This window comes from Castor canadensis, chromosome 10 (genome assembly GCF_047511655.1).
Source record: "Castor canadensis chromosome 10, mCasCan1.hap1v2, whole genome shotgun sequence".
NCBI classification, from domain to species: Eukaryota; Metazoa; Chordata; class Mammalia; order Rodentia; family Castoridae; genus Castor; species Castor canadensis.
The window spans coordinates 47,211,961-47,231,974 of record NC_133395.1 but is presented as its reverse complement, the minus strand read 5'-3'; the positions used below and the strand labels follow the sequence as shown (position 1 = coordinate 47,231,974).

The 20,014-nt window shown below is 37.2% G+C and overlaps 1 long non-coding RNA gene across 1 annotated transcript in view; it reads left to right on the top strand.

Annotated features, from left to right (window-relative positions):
* LOC141411453 (uncharacterized) overlaps positions 1-17,232 on the top strand; it is an 89,672-nt gene extending 72,440 nt beyond the window's left edge. Inside the window, exon 4 of the long non-coding RNA XR_012436211.1 lies at positions 17,066-17,232. This is a non-coding gene — a long non-coding RNA (uncharacterized lncRNA). The remainder of the gene's footprint in view (positions 1-17,065) is intronic.
* The last annotated feature ends 2,782 nt before the right edge of the window (positions 17,233-20,014 follow it).

Here is a 20,014-nt window from a genome sequence, read left to right as displayed (position 1 = left end):
ATGGTATTGCTGAATCATATGGCAGGTCTATGTTTAGTATTTTAAGGAGCCTTCATAATGTTTTCCAAAGTGGTTTTACTGGCTTACATTCCCACCAACAGTGTGTGAGGGTTCCTTTTTCCCCACATCCTAGGCAGAATTTGCTTTTGGTGGTGTTCTTGATGATAGCTATTCTAACAGGGGTGAGGTAGAACCTTAGTGTGGTTTTGATTTGCATTTCATTTATGGCCAGGGATAATGAGCAATTTTTCATGTGATTTTTTGCCATTTGAATTTCTTCCTTAGAAAAAGTTCTATTTAGTTCAATCACCCACTTCTTTATTGGTTCATTGATTTTTGAGGAGTTTAGTTTTTTGAGCTGTTTTTATATACTGGTTATCAATCCTTTGTATGATGTATAGCTAGCAAATATTTTCTCCAATTCTGTGGGTGGTCTCTTCAATTCAGAGACCATTTCTTTTATTGTGCAGAAGCTTTTTAATTTCATGTAGTCCCATTTGTTCATCCTTTCTCTTAGTTGCTGGGCTGATGAAGTTCTACTGAGGAAGTCCTTGCCTATTCCTATTGTTTCCAGTGTATTTCCTGCTCTTTCCTTTACTGACCTCAAGGTTTCTGGTCTGATATTGAGGTCTTTAATCCACTCTGAGTTTATACTAGTACAGGGTGACAGGCATGGATCTAGTTTCACTTTTCTGCAGGCAGATAGCCACTTTCCCCAGCACTATTTGTTCAAGAGGCTGTCTTTTCTCCATTGCATGGTTGTGGTGCCTTTGTCAAAAAATAGGGTGGGCATAGCTGTGTGGGTTCAAATCCAGGTCATCTATTCTGTTCCACTGGTCTTCATGTCTGTTTTTGAGCCAATACCATGCTGTTTTTTATTGCTATGGCTCTGTAGTATAGTTTGAGGGTTTGAGGTCAGGTATTGTGATACCTCTAGCATTGTTCTTTTTGTTCAATATTGCCTTGGCTCTTCATGGTCTTTTGCATTTCCAAATGAACTTTAGGGTAGATTTTTCATTCTCTGTGATGAATGTCATTGGAATTTTGATGGGTAGTGCATTGAACATGTAGATTGATTTTGGTAGTATAGCCATTTTTACTATGTTGATTCTACTAATCCATGAGCATGAGAGATCTTTCCTTCTTCTGTAGTCTTCCTTGATCTCTTTCTTCAGTGTTTGTAGTGCTCCTTGAAGAGGTCATTTATGTCCTTCATTAAGTTTACTTCTAGGTATTTAATTTTTTTTGAGGCTATTATATATGGAATTGTTTCTTTTATTCTTTCTCAATTTGTTCATTGTTGGTATATAGAAAAGCTACTGATTTTTGTAAGTTGATTTTGTATCCTGCTGCATTGCTGAAGCAGTTTATGGTGTCTAAAAATTTTTGGGTGGAGTTTTTTGGGTCTTTGAGGTATAGAATCATGTCATCTGAAAATAGGGATATTTTGACAGTTTCTTTATCTATTTATATTCCTTTTATTTCTTCTTCTTGCCTAATTGTTCTGGCTAGGAATTCCAGTATTATGTTGAATAGGAGTGGGATTGTGGGCACCCTTGTCTCATTTCTGATTTTAGGGAAAATGGTTTCAGTTTTTCTCCACTAAGTATAATGTTGGCTATAGGTTTGTCATATTATAGTCTTTACAGTGTTGAGGTACATTTTTTTCTATTCCTAGTTTTCTTAGAGCTTTTATCATGAAGTGGTGTTGGATCTTATCAAAGGCTTTTTCTGCATCTATTGAGATCATCAAGTGGTTTTTGTCTTTGCTTCGATTAATGTGCTGTATTGTATTTATAGATTTGTGTGTGTTGAACCACCCCTGCATCCCTGCGAAGAAACCGACTTGGTCGCAGTCAATAATCTTTCTGATATATTGTTGGATTTGGTTTGCCATTGTTTTATTGAGGATTTTTGCATTGATGTTCTTTAAGGAGATTGGCCTATAGTTTTCCTTTTTGGATGTGTCTTTGTCTGGTTTTGGGATGAGTGTAATACTGGCTTCATAGAATTAGTTAGGCAGTGTTCCTTCCCTTTCTATTTCTTGGAAAAGTTTAAGGAGGGTTGGTATTAGTTTTTCTTTAAAGGTCTGATATAATTCAGCAGAGAATCCATCAGGTCCTGGACTTTTGTTTTTGGGAGATGCTTTATGGCTGCTTCAATTTCATTTTGTGCTATAGATATATTTAGGTGGTTAGTGTCTTCTTGGTTCAGTTTTGTTTGGTCATAAGTATCTAGAAATTTGTTCATTTCTTCAAGATTTTCCAATTTATTGGAATATAGGCTCTCCAAGTAGTTTCTGATGATTCTCTGGATTTCCTTGGTGTTTCTTGTTATATCCCCTTTTCTGTTTCTCATTTTGCTAATTTGGGTCTTTTTCTTCCCGATTCCTTCTTTCATTTAGTCAGATTTGCAGGGGCTTGTCAATCATATTTATGTTTTCAAAGAACAGCTTTTTGTTTCCTTGATTCTTTGTATTTTTTTTTCTTTTGGTCTCTTTCATTAATTTCTGCTCTTAGTTTTATTATTTCTCTCCTTCTTCTTGTTTTGGGTTTTCCTTGCTCTTGCTTTTCTAGGAGTTTGAGATGTAGCATTAGATCATTTGAGATTTTTCTGTCCTTTTAATATATGCACTCATGGCTATAAACTTTCTGCTTAAGATTGCCTTTGTTGTGTCCCATAGGTTCTAGTAGGTTGTGTTTTGATTTTCATTAGCTTCCAGGAAACTTTTTATTTTCTCTCTTATTTCTGCTATGACCCATTGATAAATGAGCATTGTATTATTCAGCATCTAATAGCATGTATTTTGCTGTTTTTATTGTTGAGTTCTAGTTTTAATGCTTTATGATCAGACAGAATGGGGGGAGTTATTTCTATTTTCTGATTTTTGCTAAGGCTTGTTTTGTGTCCTAAGATATAATCTATTTTGAAGAAAGTTTCATGGGCTGCTGAGAAGAATGTATATTGTGTTGTTGTTGGTTGAAATATTCTGTAGAAATTGATTAGGTCCAATTGATTTATGGTGTCATTTAGTTCTAGGATATCTTTGTTGATTTTTTGTCTGCTAGCTGTGGATTTGGTTGGTTGATTTCTTTCCCTATTTAATTTTGTGTTCTGATTGACTTGGTTGTTTGTTAGGTTGACATGCTTTATCTGGCCCTGGTCTGGGGGGTAATTTAGCATTAACAAGTTCACAGGTTCAATGACAGACCAGTTGTAAATGTACTCTATAGAAAACCCCTTGATGATAATATCTATAAATGGTTGTAGCTGATGGGGTTTATGGTTATTACGCTAGTTATAGATTATGGGGAAATGGTGAAGACAGCACTAAAAAGGTGGGGTGGGAAAAGGAGTGGGTGGGTGGGTGGGTTAAGAGTTATGGGGTTGCTGGGTTTTGTGGCCTTTGTGTGTGTTTGGGTATATTTCTGTTGTTGTATTGGAGGGTTTTTGTGTCAGGGATTGCAAGAGGCTGGGACTGGGTGTATTGCATAGGGTAGGCCAGTCAGCAGGTGGTGAGGGTGAGGAGGGAGGGGTAGTATGATGACAGGTTGGAGGTTGGGGGAGGATGGGAGAGGGAGGTGAACACACAGGAAAGAGTTGAAGAGAAGGGGTAGAAAGAGTAGTTGGGAGGGAGAATAATGGATTTCAGTACAGGAAAAGAAGGGAGAGTGAAGAGGATGAGAGTAGGGATAAGAGAATAGTGATGATGGAGTTAAAATAATACAGGAACAAAAATAGAAAAGAAAGAAAGCAAAAAAAAAAAATCCCCACGTTCAGCAACCTGGTTCAGTTCAGTCTGTTAGCAAAAGTTCTGGAGTTAGTCATTAGGTCTGCAATCCTGGTATTGGTGTTCAAGTGGAAGCTCTGATGTGGTCTCACCAGGTGACTGGCTTGTGAGTGGTATTTGGACCTTCTGTCCATAAGGTTAGTTATAGTTGTGAGGTGTAAGATTGCCAGCTCATTCAGGGTAATCAGAGCTGTTTTCAGCAGGCAGTAGAGTTGTTGTTCTTCAGCTGCAGTAGTATGGTCAGCCCTTCCCCCAGAAGGATGGGGCAATTCTGTTTTGTATGCTGTCCTTGGTCCTGGATATCAGCTCTGGGCTCAACCTCCTGCCCTGGTTTGGGAGGTTAGTTTGTCACTCCTCTCACTCTCTCTCCCGATCTCTGCTAGGTGCCAGTGGCTCCTCTGTGTGGTTGTTTGTTGGCCCCATCCCTGCTCTCAGCCTTTGCTACTTTATGGTGCATCACTGAGAGTTCAGCACTGAAAGCTCAGTTCCTTGCCACACCCCCGACAGTTCAGCAGTGAGAGATCAGCTCTTTGACCTTCTCCCATTCTCCAGGGTGGGTTCAGAATTCCACCCCCACTGCAATGTTGGTGTTAGATTACGTTTTGCTGTTTATGGCTTTGAGTTTTGCTGGGGCTGAGGGTTCAGTCTGGCCTGGGGCTGTGATGGATTATTTTTCTGGGGTGGGGGATTGTGTAGGGAAGTCAAGCATGGTGCATGATGCTCACCTGTATCTTGTGCTGTCTCACACAGACAGCTTTGGAGCCAGCTGTCAGGGAGAAATGGCATCATTTTGTGTGGTGTAGTGAAGCTTTCCACAGGCTAGGCTTCCTATGTCTCAGGGTTTGATTCTGATTGATGCTCTGTCTTCTATTTGTTGGGAGAAGAATGAAAAGAAAAGAAAAGAGGAACAGCTGGAGGCTTTTTTCCCAGGGCCCAAGCCAGACAAGCCTTGCTGGCAATTCCAAGTGGGACTTTCATGGCTGTTAGGTGCAATTAAAGGCTGATTTAAGGGTCAGTCTTTGAATTTTATCTGCACCTACTGTGATGGTGGTTATTATTTCGGTTAGGAGCAATCAGAATTAGCCAAGTGTGGCTCCAGTGTCTCTAGGAGGATTCTGAATTCAGAAGGTGAGGAGCTCTGATTCCCCACCTTAGCTGCCATTTTTTTTCTCTCTCATTTCACATCTTGATTATTGTGAATAGTGTTGCAATAAACATAGGAATGCCTCTTTTATAGACTGGTTTCAATTGCTTTGGCTATATACCCAGTATTGGAGGTTCTAGATTATATGCTAGATCTCCTTACTGTTTTTGTTTTATTGTTTTTACATTACTTACATGTATATACAGTATTTGGGCCAACCCCCTCCCCCACTTCTGGGGAGAACCTGTTCTGTTTTCTCATTCTCTGACTTTGTTGAAGATCAAACATAAGAGATAATAAGAAAAACATAGTGTTTTTGCTAGCTTGAGATAAAGATAGCTATACAGAGAGATTCCTAGTGTTGTTTACATGCATATCTGTATTACAGCCCATATTGGTTCATCTCTACCAGACCTCTTCACTACTTTCTAGTCCCATTCTCATTGTGGCTTCAGCCAGTTTAAGATTACTATAATGCTTCTGTACAGTGAGCATGTCAATCATGTCCAAGCTTTAGGTTTCCTTCTCTTTCCCTATTCCTCCCATGCATGGCCTCCCCTTAGTGTGTGACCCATGTCCAATAATATTTCTGCATTTGTTTTAGGTCTGTAATCCACATATGAGGAAGAACATGCAACTTTTGGCCTTCTAAACCTGGCTAACATTGCTGAAGGTTATGTTTTCCAGTTCCATCTATTTACATGCAAATGACAAAATTTCATTCTTCTTTGTGGCTGAATAACATTACATTGTATATAAATACCATATTTTCTTAATCCATTCTTTGGTAGGGGGGCATCTTAGCTGTTTCCATAGCTTGGCTATTGTGAATAATTCTGCAATAAACATGGGTGTGCAGGTGCCTCTGGAGTAACCTGTGTCACATTCCTTTGGGTCTATCCTTAAGAGTCATATGAGGGAGAACATACGATTTTTGGCTTTCTGAGCTTGGATAATTTTGTTTAAGATGATGTTCTCCAGTTCCATCCATTTATTTGTGAATGATAACATATCATTCTTCTTCATGATTGAGTAAAATTCCATTGTGTTTAAGCACCACATTTTCTTAATCTATTCGTTAGTAGTGGGACATCTTTACTGTTTCCATAACTTGGCTATTGTGAATAACACTGAAATAAACATGGGTGTGCAGGTGCCTCTGAAGTAACCTGACTTGCATTCCTTTGGGTATATCCCCAGGAGTGGTATTGGTGGATCATACAGCAGATCTATGTTTAGATTTTTAAGCAGCCTCCATATTGTTTTCCATAGTGGTTGTACTACTTTATATTCCCAGTAACAGTGTATGAGGGTTCCTTTTTCCCCTCATCCTTACCCAACATTTGTTGTTGTTGGTGTTCTTGATGCTGGCTATTCTAACAGGAGTGAGGTGGAATTTCAGTGTGGTTTTGATTTGCATTTCCTTTATGGCTAGAGATAGTGAGCATTTTTTCATGTGTTTTTGGCCATTTGGACTTCTTCCTTTGGAAAAGTTCTGTTTAGTTCAGTTTCCCACTTCTTTATTGGCTCACTGATCTTTGGGGAGTTTAGTTTTTTGAGCTCCCTGTATATTCTGATTATCAGTCCCTTGTCTGATATACAGCTAGCAAAGATCTTCTCCCATTCTGTGGGTGGTCTCTTCAATTTAGAGACCATTTCTTATGTTATACAGAAGCTTTTTAATTTCAAGTAGTCCCATTTGTCTATCCTTTCTCTTAGTTGCTGAGCTGCTTGAATTCTACTGAGGATGTCCTTTCCTGTACATATTGCTTCCAGTTTATTTCCTGCTCCTTCCCCTAGTAACCTCAAGGTTTCTGGTCTGATATTGAGGTCCTTAATCCACTTTAAGTTTATACTAGCACAGAGTGACAGGCATGGTTCTAGTTTCAATTTTTCGCAGGTAGATAACCACTTTTCCCAATAATATTTGTTGAAGAGGCTGTCATTTCTCCACGGTATGTTTTTGGCAAGTTTTTCAGAAATGAGGTGGGCATATCTGAATGGATTCATATCTGGGTCCTGTATTCTGTTCCATTGGTCTTCATATCTGTTTTTGTGCCAGTACCATGCTGTTTTTATTGCTACGGATCTCTAGTACAGTTTGAAGTTCAGTATTTTGATATCTCCACATAGCTCTTTTGCTCAGTGTTGCCTTGGCTTTGTGGAGTCTTTTGTACTTTCAGATGAACTTTAAGGATGATTTTTCACTCTCTGTGATGAATGTCATTGGGAATATCATGGGAATTGCATTGAACATATAGATTGCTTTTGATAATATGGCATTTTTATGATATTAATTCTGCCAATCCATGAGCATGGGAGATCTTTCCACCTTATGTAGTCTTCTTTGATCTCTTTCTTCAATGGTTGTAATTCTCCTAGTAGAGGTCATTTACAACCTTTGCTAAGTTTATTCCTAGATATTTGATTTTTTTGAAGCTATTGTAAATGGAATTGTTTTCCTATGTTATTTTGCAATTTGCTCATTGTTGGTGTATAGAAAGTCAACTGATTTTTGCAAGTTGATTTTGTATCCTGCTACTTTGCTGAAGCTACATCTGGTGTCTAGGAGTTTTCAGGTGGGGTTTTTTGGGTCTTTAAGGTATAAGATTGTGTCATCTGCAAATAGGGATAGTTTCTTCTTTACCTATATGTATTCTTTTATTTCTTCTTCTTGACTTATTGCTCTGGCTAGGAATTCCAGGACTATGTTGAAAAGGAGTGGAGAGAATGGGCACCCTTGTCTCATTCCTGACTTTAGGGGACATGGTTTCAGTTTTTCCCCATGAAGTATGATTTTGGCTATAGGTTTGTCATATGCAGCCTTTATAGTGTTAAAGTACATTCCTTCTGTTCCTAGTTTGTTAGAGCTTTTATCCTGAAATGGTGTTGAATCTTATCAAAGTCTTTTCCCACGTCTATTGAGATGATCAAGTTGTTTTTATCTTTAATAATATTAATGTGTTGTATTACATTTATTGATTTGCATATGTTGAACCATCCCTGCATCCCTGGGATGAAGCCAACTTGGCCATGGTGAATGATCTTTCTGATGTGTTGTTGGATTTGATTTGCCATTATTTTATTGAGGATTTTTGCTCAGTGTTTATTCAGGAGATTGGCCTGTAGGTCTCCTTTTTCGATGTGTTCTTGTTTGGTTTTAGGATGAGTTTTATACTGGCTTAATAGAATGAGCTAGGCAGTGTTCCTTCCCTTTATATTTTTGGAAAGGTTTAAGGATTGTTGATATTAGTTCTTTAAAAGTCAGTAGAACACAGCAGAGAATCTGTCAGGTCCTGGACTTTTCTCTTTTTGGAGACTCTTTATTGCTGCTTCAATTTCATTACATGATATAGATCTGTTTAGGTGGTTAATATCTTCTTGGTTCAATTTTGGATGGTCATAAGTATCTAGAAATTGGTCCATTTCTTCAAGATTTTCAAATTTATTGGAATATAGGTTCTCCAAGTAGTTTCTGATGAGTCCCAGGATTTCCTTGGTGTTTCTTGTTATCTCACCTTTTTTGTTTCTGATTTTACTAATTTGGGTCATTTCCCTCCTCATTTTAGTCAGATTTGCCAGGGGTTTGTCAATCTTGTTTATTTTTTCAAAGAACCAGCTTTTTATTTTGTTCATTCCTTTTATGTGTTTTGGTCTCTATTTCATTAATTTTAGAACCTCATTTATATTTTTTCTCTCCTTGTGCTTGCTTTAGGTTCCTCTTGTTCTTGTTTTTCTAGATGTTTGAGGTATAGCATTAGGTTACTTATTTGAGATCTTCTTGTCCTTTTAATATATGCACTGATGGCTATAAACTTTCCTCTTAGGATTGCCTTTTGTGTCCTGTAGTTTCTGATAGGTTGTGTTTTCATTTTCATTAAATTTCAGGAAAGTTTTGATTTTCTCTCTTATTTCTTATATGACCCACTGAAAATTGAGCAATGTGTTATTCAGTCTCCACTTGTTTGCATATTTTCTGCTGTTCCTTTTGTTGTTGAGTTCTAGTTATATTGCATTGTGATCATATAGAATACAGGGGATTATTTCTATTTTCTTATATTTGCTGAGGCTTGCTTTGTGCTCTAAGGTATGATCTGTTTTGGAGAACATTCTAAGGGCTGCTGAGAGGAATATATATTGTGCTGTTGCCAGATGCAATATTCTGTAGATATCAGTTAAGTCCATTTGATCTATGGTGTCATTTAAGTCTAGGATTTCATTGTTGACATTTTGTCTGGATGACCTATGTATTGGTGCTAGAGGGGTTTTAAAGTCTCTCACTACCAATGTGTTGGAGTCTATATGTGCTTTTAAGTCCTTTAATGTATGTTTGATGAAATTGGGTGCATAGACATTGGGTACATGTAAGTTGATAATTGTTATTTCCTTTTGATGTATTGCCCTTTTTATTAGTTAGTGTGAAGTGTCTTTCTTTATCTCATTTGACTAATGTATCTCATTTGACTAATACTTTGTCTGGCATAAGTATTGCAACTCTTGCCTGTTTTAGGGGGCAAGTAGCTTGGTAAATCTTTTTCCACTGTTTATTTCTGTCAACAAAGTGGGTCTCTTGTAAACAACAGATTGTTGGATCTTCCTTTTTAGTCCAGTTTGCCAGACGGTGTCTTTTGATGAGGAAGTTGAGTCCATTGACATTCAGTGTTAATATTAGTTGCTTTTGTTGTTTATGTATTTGATTGTTTGTAGCCAAATCAATGCTACTTTCTGATTACTTGTCTTTTCTTCTCCTGCAGTTTAATACTTCCCATCCTTTTATGGTTTTGTTTGCTTTCATTTTCTGTCTTCAGAATTCCTTGTAGAATCTTCTGTTGTGGTCACTTGGTGGTCATATATTGTTTTAGTTTCTATTTATCCAGAAAGACTTTTATTCCTCCATTAATTTTGAATGACAATTTTGCTGGGTAGAGTATCCTAGGGCTGAAATCATTTACATTTAGTGTCCAAAATACCTCACTCCATGTCATTCTAGGTTTTAAGGTTTCTATTAAGAGATTTGCTGTTATTTTGATGGGTTTACCTTTATATGTTTTTTGTTTTTCTCTCTTACAGCCTTCAATATTCTTTCTCTGTGCTTACTGTTTCAATGATACAATTCTGTGGAGAAGTTTCATTTTGGTCAAGTCTGTTTGGTGTCCTGGAGGCTTCCTGTACCTTAATGGGCAAAACTTTCTCTAGATTTGGGAATTTTTCCGTTATTATTTCATTGAATATATTATGTATCCCTTTGGCTTGCACCTCTTTTCCCTTTTGATTGCCATGATTCTCAGGTTTGGTTTTTTGAAGGATTCACTGAATTCCTGCATATTTCTTTCACATCTTTTGAATTGTTTGACTTTTGAATTCTTAGTCAAACAACTGTATTTTCTTTAATTTTTATTTTATCTTCAAGCTCTGAGATTCTGTCTTCCACTTGTTCAAGTTTCTGGAGTGGCCTTCCACTGTGTTTTTTGTTTGACTAAAGGGAATTTTTATTTGTAGGATTTTTGTTTCATTCTTTTTTCTGAGGTTTTCCATATCTTTGCTCAATTCCTCTTTTATATTTTGTGTTGTCTTCTTTAGTTCTCTCTTTTTTTTATAGTTCCTTTGTTTCACTTTAGTTTTTATTGAGGTCTTCTCTGAGTTCATTTATTTGTTTCTGGGTCTTCTTATGTTCTTTATTTTTGCTGTCTTCAAATCTTGAGTGCATCTTGTTCTTTCTTAACTTGTCTAGTATCTTCTACATGAGTTTCTCAGTAATTTCTTCCATGATTTGAGGGATTATTTTTGTGGGCATCACTGGGCTCATTAGTGACATTTATAATTTTTTGTTGGGGTCAGGAACTTCAGGAACTTGTTATCCATTTCCTTCATTTCCTACCAAATCTTCTATTGAATTTTTTTTTTTTTTTTTTTTTTTTGGTGGAGTGTGGTTTCCATCTCTTCTTCTTCCCACTGCTCCACTTGGTGCTATGCAACTGTGTTCTTGATAGGCTGGTTGGTGGTTTTAATTGACTGTTTTCTTACCCTTGATTTAATTTTTTTGTTGTGAGTGATTTGTTTATTGGCTAGGTTGATGTGCTCTTTCTGCCCTTGGCCTGGTGGTACAAATTAGCAATAACAAATTCACAGGTTCAATGCCAGACCAGGTGTTTACATACTATATAGAAAACCCCATTTGTGATAGTATCTATAAATAGTGGGACTTGGGGCAGGGGTAATTGTTATTAGGCTAGAGATAGAAACTTGGGCAATTGGCAAAGGTGGCACTAAAAGGGGAGGGTGGAAAAGGGGAGTGGGTATGTGTGGGAAGAGGTATGGTGCCTGATGGGTTTTATAGCCCTTGTGTGTGATAGGGTGTATTTCTGCTGTTGTAATGGAGGGTGCTTGTGTCAGGGATTGCAGGGAGCTGGGGGTGTGCACAGTTGGTACTAGTCAGTAGTACAGTATACTAGTCAGTAGGTGGTGAGTGTGTAGAGATGGGTAGTGTGGCCACACATTGGGAAAGGACAGGAGGGGGAGATGAAGATGAAGAGAGAGTGGATGAGAAGGGATAGAACAAGTAGTTGGGAGGAAAAACAATGGATTGTAGCACAAGAACAGGGGCAAAAGTAAAGGGCGTAAGAATAGGGATAAGAAAATTGTGATGGTAAAGTTAATAATACACACACAAAAAATACACCAGGTACAGCAACAACAAAAATTTCAGGCTGGAGTTATTCCTTTGGTGACCAATCTGGTATTGTTGCATGGTATTCTGGGCTTTTTTGTGAAGGGTGCTGCTCCTCTTGTCAGATAGCTTGGAGTGGAAATGGTTGGAGGGTTTTCTTCTTTTTCTTCTGCTTTCCTTGGTCTTATAGGCCTTCCATTGCCATCAGGAGCTCTGATGTGGTCTCACCAGGTAACTGGCTTGTGAGTAGTATTTGGTTCTTTTTGTCCACAGGGCAGGTTGCAGTTTGGGCCTGAGGTAACTCACTGCCAGTTCCTGCAGGTGTTCAGAGCTATTGCTATTTTCAAAGGGTGGCAGCTACATTGCCCTAGAGCTGCAACTCTGTCTGGTTGGTCCCTTCCTCAGCAAGGTGGGGCAACTGTTTTTGAGTACTGCCCTCAGTCTTGCGAGACCCATTCAGGGATCCAGCACAGGTCCCACTTTGGGAGGTTGGCTTGTCGCCCCACCTCCGCTCTCAGCCTTTGTTCACTAAGAGTTTGGCTCCTTGCCCCACCCCCATTCTCTGTGGCAGGTTTATCATTTCACCCTCCTCCACTGCTGCCAGTGTGAGATTGCAATTTGCTGTGCATGTTTTTCAGTTTTGTTTTGGGGTGATTCAATCTGCTCAGGGGCTGCACTGGATTATGTTCCAGGGTGGTGGATAGTAGAGTTGTGTGTGGTGTGTGTTGCTCACCTGTTCATTCTGCATGTTTACACAACCAGCTTTGGAACCAACTGGTGGTGTGAAATGGCTTACCACTTTTCTCAGCGTGGTAGGGTGTAGGGAGTCTTTCCATGGGTCAGTGGTCCAGGATGTTGCAGAGTTCAGTTCTGATTGATGCTGTCTTCTGCTTATTGAGAGAAGGAAAAAAAGAAAAAAAAAAAAGAGAGACAGAATTGGTCAGGGTTTTTTTTCCCCAGGGCAGATATGCTTTGCTGGCTATGCTGTGCTGGGATTTTTCCAGTCTGTTAGGTGCAATTAAAAGCTGTTTTAAGGGCCAGTCCTTGAATTTTATTTGCACCTAATGTGATGGTGGTTATTATTTTAGCTAGAAGCAGTCAGAATTACCCAAATATAGCTCCCATGTCTCAAGTTGGTTTCTGGAGTCATTGAGCTCAGGAATTCTGATTCAGTATGCTAACCACCATTTTGGATCCCTCTCCTTATAGTTTTTTGAGGAACTAATATACTATTCTTTATAATGGTGATACTAGTTTACATTCCCACCAAAGGTATATGGGGTTTTTTCTTTTTCTGAATTCTTTTCAGCATTTGTCATTGTTTGTCTTGTTGATAATAGTCATTCAAACCTGGCTGAGATGACCTTTTGTTATAGTTTTGATTTGATTTTCCCTGATGATTAGGATTGTGGAGCATTCTTTTCATATGATTTTTGGTCATTTGTACATCTTTTGAGAAATCTCTATTCAGGTCATTTACCTTTTTTAACTGGCTTTTTTCTATTGAGTCATTTGAATTTCTTATGTATTCTAGAAATTAATCTCTTGTTGAGTGACTAGTTTGCAAATATTTTCCCCCATCCTGTAGATTGTCTCTTGACTAGGTTGACTACTTCCTATATTGTTTAGCAACTTTCATTTTTTTTTTTTTTTACAATCATTGCTTTTGGGGTCATTTCAAAAAAATCTTTTCCCAGACTAATGGTCAAAACTATTTTTTCTTTTCTGTCCATACCGGAGTTTGAATTCAGGGCTTCATGATTGCTAGGCAGAAGCTCTACAGCTTGAGCTATGCCTCCAACCCTTTTTGCTATGGCTATTTTTGAGACGAGGTCTCACTTTTTGTTGACCTGAACCATGATCCTCCTATTTATGCTTCCCGCCATAGCTGATATGACAGGCATGTGCCACCATGTGTAGCTTTTTTTGTTGCAATGGCATCTTGTGAACTTTTTTTTGCCACTGCTGTCCTAGAATTCTGATATTCCCAGTCTCATTCTACCAAGTAGCTAGGAATTACAGTTGTGATTCACCACAGTAAGCTCTGTTTTCTTTTAGTCCTTTTATAGTTTCAGGTCTGAAGTCAAGGTCTTTGATTCGTTTGCACAGCTTTTTGTATAGCAGAGAGTTGTGGGTCTAGTTTTTTTCTTCTACATATAAATATCTAGTTCTCCTAGCACCTTTTATTGAAGAGACTTTCTTTTCTCTAATATATGTTCTTTCTGCCTTTGTTAAAAATGAATGTCTATAATCATGTATTTTGGATTCTGTTTTCTGCTCCATTGGTCTATGGGTCTATTTTCATTCCAGTATCATGCTGCTTTGATTACTAGAGTTTGTAGTATTTGCTGAAGTCAGATAGTGTAATATCTTCTGTTTTGTTCACAAGTTTGATTTCTAGTTAAAAATAAATATTTCTACCATGAAATCAGACATTCAACCTATATTCCCTTCTTGTCTTTCTTCATTCTTTCAGGGAGTAAATACAAACACACACATACACACACATATATATATGTATATATATATATATATATATATATATATATATATATATATATATATATGTAAAACCTTTCTCCAGGAACTCACTTTCTAGTGGAGAGAAATGAGTACAGATACAGATACTAACAATTAAAACCCAACTTGTTAAGCATTATAGTTGAACAGAGATACAGCAATTCAGAAGATAGAGGGATATTTTGCCTATGCTTCAGGAAAAAGGTAGCATTCCCACTAACTTCTGGAAGATGCTTGACAACTGGCCAAAATGAGACTGAGATAGAACAATTTATCAAGTTACAAATACTTTAAAAGCTGCTGAAAATATGATAAGCATTTACGGTGCCAAAATACTGAAATTCAGTGTGTGAATAGCAAGAGGATTGGAGGACATGGAAGAAGACAGACACTATTATACTTGTTGTCCAAGGACCAAAATATGAAAGTGCTCATATGCAATTCAAACTTTATTTTGTGGTTTGGGGGACATATTGAAGAGTTTTAAGATGGGTACTGACATGATTTGATGTGTGTTTTACAACAATGTGTAAGAAAACCCATCTAGTCATAATGCCCAAAACTACAATTAAATGAAGCTTTGAAGCTTCTGAAGATACATTTTCAGCAGAGTATGTTTTCTCAAGAGTTAAAGAAATTCCTCTTTTTAATTTTAAAAGGGAAGGACGATTTTGTTAGAATATTAAGAATTAAAGCCTTCTTCACAAGATGTTAAAAGGATGCTCTTATCCATTTAATTGGATATTACATATTGTCTTTAGAAATATAAATTGTGTTGGATATCTACTGAAAAAACAGGTGTAAAATGTTGCCTATTTTTTCAAAAGCTGTGGCAATCTTTTGTAAACAAAAATGTTTTACAAAAAATAATTTGCTGCCTGTGCTTATTGCTCACTTGAAATCATAATGGCTGCTTATGACATAAGATTTTGTCCCTGAGAAAAGAATTATGATGTTATAAAGAAAATATGATTTTTGAGTAAAGAAGAATGAGAAACAGGTGATCCCTTAAAAATGCAAGTCATGTTTATGCAAAATTCTTATTTGTAAAATACTCAAAGAGAAATGCAAAAATTTGTCCATTAAAAGTGCTATGTAGGCAGAAATGTCTTAACTGAATGAATTTTCAGTAGGCATCTAAAACCCTTTATAAATGTAAACCTCTCCAAGTTGGAAAACTTATAAACCTCAAAGGATTTGAAAAACACTTTTTGTTTTATGAAAATGACTTTGGAGGTTTATCATAAAAAGTTGAAGGTACACTTCTCCTTGTCATTAAAATCACTTAACAAATTCACAAAAAATTAAAATAAAGTCTTTGGTGTATAAGAAATATAAATTAAATATAAGAATGTTTGCTTATCTGTCTTCTGAGACTCTGTGAGTCTAAAATCTTAACAGTATATTTAAAATGCTATGTTTGAGAAAATACCTACCATCCCCCCACCCTTTTATTTTGTTCTGATATGTGTTCAGGTGATTTTTTTTCAATTCCTCCCTACACAAAATTATAGGCTCTCTTAGGTCTATTTTAACTTGAGAACAGAATGTTATATTATTTCGAAGTATGTGATAGAGATAATCTGCCACATTCTCTTTACAGGAAATTACTTTCAATGCCTTCTGCAAGTTGAGGAGAATTGAAGCCCTGAATATTTTAGAATGACAGTAGTAGCAAAAAACGAGAAAAGATGTGATCAGACTTATCTTTACACACGTTGAATTTTGTAGGCAAAGGCAAAGCATCATGCTTCTGAATTTGAGTTGCATTACTAGTGAAATAAAGTGTTTGCCTATTGATGATTTGGTCTGTGAATGAAGCAAGCTCATTTGTTTTTTAGGCAGTAAGACCATTTAATTGTCAGCTATTTTAACTTAAATAAGCAAGCATTTTTTAAGAGCTGTTTTAAATTTGTAACACGCCAAAAACAATCATTCAAAATCTATTTTGCCTATTATTACATAAAGAATGAGTTTGGACCTGTCTCTAATTTTTCTGCTATTCACTTTATTCATCTTTTTTTTGACCACATTGGGAGTTGAACTCAGGGCCTCATGCTTGGTAGGAAGGTGCCCTATCATTTCAATCTCCATGCCAGCCATTTTTGTTTTAACTATTTTGAGATAGACTCCCACTTTATGCCCATGCTGGCCTGGACCATAATCGTCCTATTTGTGCTTCCTGGTATACTGGGATGACAGGTGAGTGCCACAGTTCAAGATGGGGTCTTGCAAACTTTTTGCATGGGCTAGCTTTCAACTGCAATTTTGCTGGTCTCTGCCTCTCAAGGAGCTAGGATTACAAGCTTGAGCCACCATGCCTGTTATATTCTCTTTCATCTTTAAAATTGAGATGAGAATAACTAAATTTATAGAATTATTTCTGAGATTAAAAATAAATCATTTATGTGAAATTGCTCTGTAAATTCTAAAACCCATATAAATGTAAGTTATAATGATCAGCTTATTATTACTGCTATAATTTCTTTTTCTTAAGCAGTTATTATAGAAGATACAAGTTTCTGCATAGTCAGGTTAGTCAGCCCTACTCATTCAGAACCTTTGGAGTTACTCTGATAGAATGATGGATATTGGCTTATAAACCATCCAGGATAAGGAATCAAGTATTTTAGAACAGATCTTAGGATCTGAGATAAGTATATAATAGTCTTGAATTGCTTTTAACAAAATCTGTTATCAATTTTTTAGTGCTGCATTATAAATTAACTCAAAAATTAGCAACTTAAAGCAATAAACATTTAATATCTTACAGCTTCTATGTGTCAGGAATATGGGGGAAATGCAGTTGAGTGCCTCTTGTTGGCCGGGTCAGTACTGTCGTCTCAACTTGGAGAGGGCCAATCTGGTTTCAAGCTCACTTGTATGGTTATTGGCAAGTCCTCTAACACATGGAACTCTTCACAAGCAATTTGTCTTTCCACAGGGGGAATGGTGATGGAGGGAGAAAGAAGAGAGAGTCAATCCTAAATGGAGGCGACAGGTTTGAGCCATCTCAGCCTTATTTTATAACAGTCTTGCAGCAGCAGTCCATTTTGGCTACATATTCTAATTATTATAGTAGAGTTACTAAATCTAGCTCCTACATAAGGGGATGAGGACCAAACAGCAGGTAAAACTAGAGACCATGTCAGCAGCTGCCTACCATGGTCTATCCTCTGGTCTTGAGAGCATGGAAAATTTATTCACCCACTCCAAAGGTCCCACCTTGTTCTTAAACTTCAGGGTCTTATAATCTAAACCTGGACCAGGCTAGTAAATGAAGCTCTGGGTATAGATTCTAAAGCCCAGCTCCCCAAATGCACTTCCTCCTGATTTACAGACGTGTGAAAGAAACCTGGCCAGTTATCTTCTACCCATGCCCCTGACACATAATGGTGGGGTACACATAAAATAATTATTACAAGCATCCCAATTCAAAAGGAATACAATGAAATTCTGAAATCCAGGCAGGAAAATATTGGAAGTTACTCCATTAGATCTGAAAGCATGGAAAAATTTTCAATGGCTTCCAGCTCCACTCTCCATGATCTTGTTTCCATGTGCTGAGCCATGATTTAACTTTTCCAAAAAGCCAGCATGTGCACGTAGCTGAGCAAGACTCTCAGCCTTCTTCCGGTGGTAAAATTCTGGGGTCTTTATGGCCTGTCTTATTCTATACTCTGTTCTCCAGGAGAATCATACTAACATTCTACTGACCACATTCAAGCTGCTGCTGCTGCATATATAACTTCCTGAAGAACTTTGCAGCTCATTTGCATTCTCTCTGAGAGTCTTATTTATTAGTCAAAAGCTACCCCACAAGTCTCCTTCATACAACCCTTTCTCTACCCCAGGTCTCTGCTGGGCCACTGAGGGAAACCTACCATAAATGCTTCACAGAAATCCTATTGTTTTATTCAGAAGAGTTGTGTAGCAGGTACTTAATCTATTTCCATTTCATTTATAAAGTTCAAATTACCCCAACTCAGATATATTATTTAGATATTCCCACAGAAATACCATCACTGTATAGAGCACAAAGGAACAGTTAACAAGAATATTAGAATAGTAACTACACCTGGGAAGAGGGAGGAAACAGGGAGAGTACCATAAAAGAGGCTTCAAAGTTGTTTTTGATCTTTCATTTATTAGGCTTTGTGAGAGACACACTGTTTTTAAAATAGTTTTTATTAAGACTCAAATAAACATGCAGGAATGTGTATATCATATACTTCTTTGTCCACATGATTCATACAAAAGAACAAAAAAGAAAGAAAAAACCTATAGTCACCAAAATGAAGTAAGGCATAAGAATATTGTTTTGAAGTTGAGAATAAAAAGAATGTCAGAGGGTGAAGTTGTAATGCCACTGAAGCTTAAATTGTATGTAGATGTTAAGTGACTGAACTAAGTTCAATTAATAGGTTTTGCCTTTGGCAAATCTTGTTAGCTATTTAATAATATTTTTCTAAAAAGAAAAATGTTCCAGGAAAACAATATTAACTTTCCATTCACATTCAAAGCAATATTTTCTCATGCTACTCATTTTTGTGTTCTGCTTCTGCTTTGTGAAATCAAAGGGGAAAAGATGAAGAAAGGAATTTGGAGGTAAGAATCAAACATATTTTACTGCAGAATTTTGAGAAAATACCTTTCTGACCAGCAGTTATTCTGACATCGTGATCTTTTTAGCTCAGTCAGGTAAAGTGAGAGAGGTTTACAATTTCCTATGTTTGAATGGAGAACTTGGTTAGATAGTGATGTTACAAAGATAGGAGAAAAAAATGTAGTCAAAGTTACCTTCCTAAAATAACATATTTTTGGTTATGTCACCCTCTGGTCTTTCAGCCAGCTTTTGGGGGCTTCTTGTTTTCTCAGGGTAGAGATCTTTATAATTTAATACATACTTTTCAAACTTACTTCTGTTATTTGTACCCCATCCCAATAGAGTTGGGTACCTCAAGCCAGCCAGCTCGTTGCTTTTTTGGAATATGCTACAATCAGACAGTTTAACTGAGTGATTAAGCATGTGTACTCTGGAATCAAACTACCTAGGATAGAAAACTGTGTCAACCACTTACTACTGTGGGTTCTTGTATAATTTATATAAACTTTCTTGCTTCAGCTCTTCTCATTTGTTAAAGGGAACAGCAATAATAGTAATAATACCAGTTCAGTTAGCTATCAAAATGACTAAGTGAGGTTAGATATGTTAAGTGCTTCAGACAGGCTTGTGACACAGTAAATACCTGAATACATTTAATAATGCCCCACGAGGTGGGCTCAGTTAAGGCTCATGAGGACCAACAAAAGGTGGGCCCAAGAAAGAGAAATACATCCTTGTGTGTCAGCCTCATGACTTTCATTTCTCTCATCACAGTACTGACACAGTATATTCAAGTTTTGTGTTTACTACTATGTATTTCCACTTTATCCCCAAGATCTGGGAGCAAGCCCATTTCCTCTCCCTTGTTGCAGCTCTGATGCTGCCCTCAGAAATCCCTCAACAAATATTTGCTGAGTAATCACAAAGTATAACCTGTTGAAGTCATTTGAGACATTTGTGTCTGACTCTAACAACCTTGACAGTAAGTGTTAGAGAAGCTAAAAATTATAAACTTATCTGAAGGCTCTGGCATTACAACAACCACTTCCCTTAACAGCAATTAATTGTACTCCAAAATTCTCTCACCTTGAAATCAAGTTTAAATATGTCCTTTACCATGTGTATGATAAGGAGTGGTATGAAGGAGAGATGGGGACAACAGAGATGAAGTCAGTGAGAGAGCAGAGCCAAGGAACCAAACCCAAGGAGGGTAGTCCTGTATATGTGGGAATATTGGTTTTGTGGGCATCAGGAAACCCTTAATGCATCTGTGAACACACCTCGGAG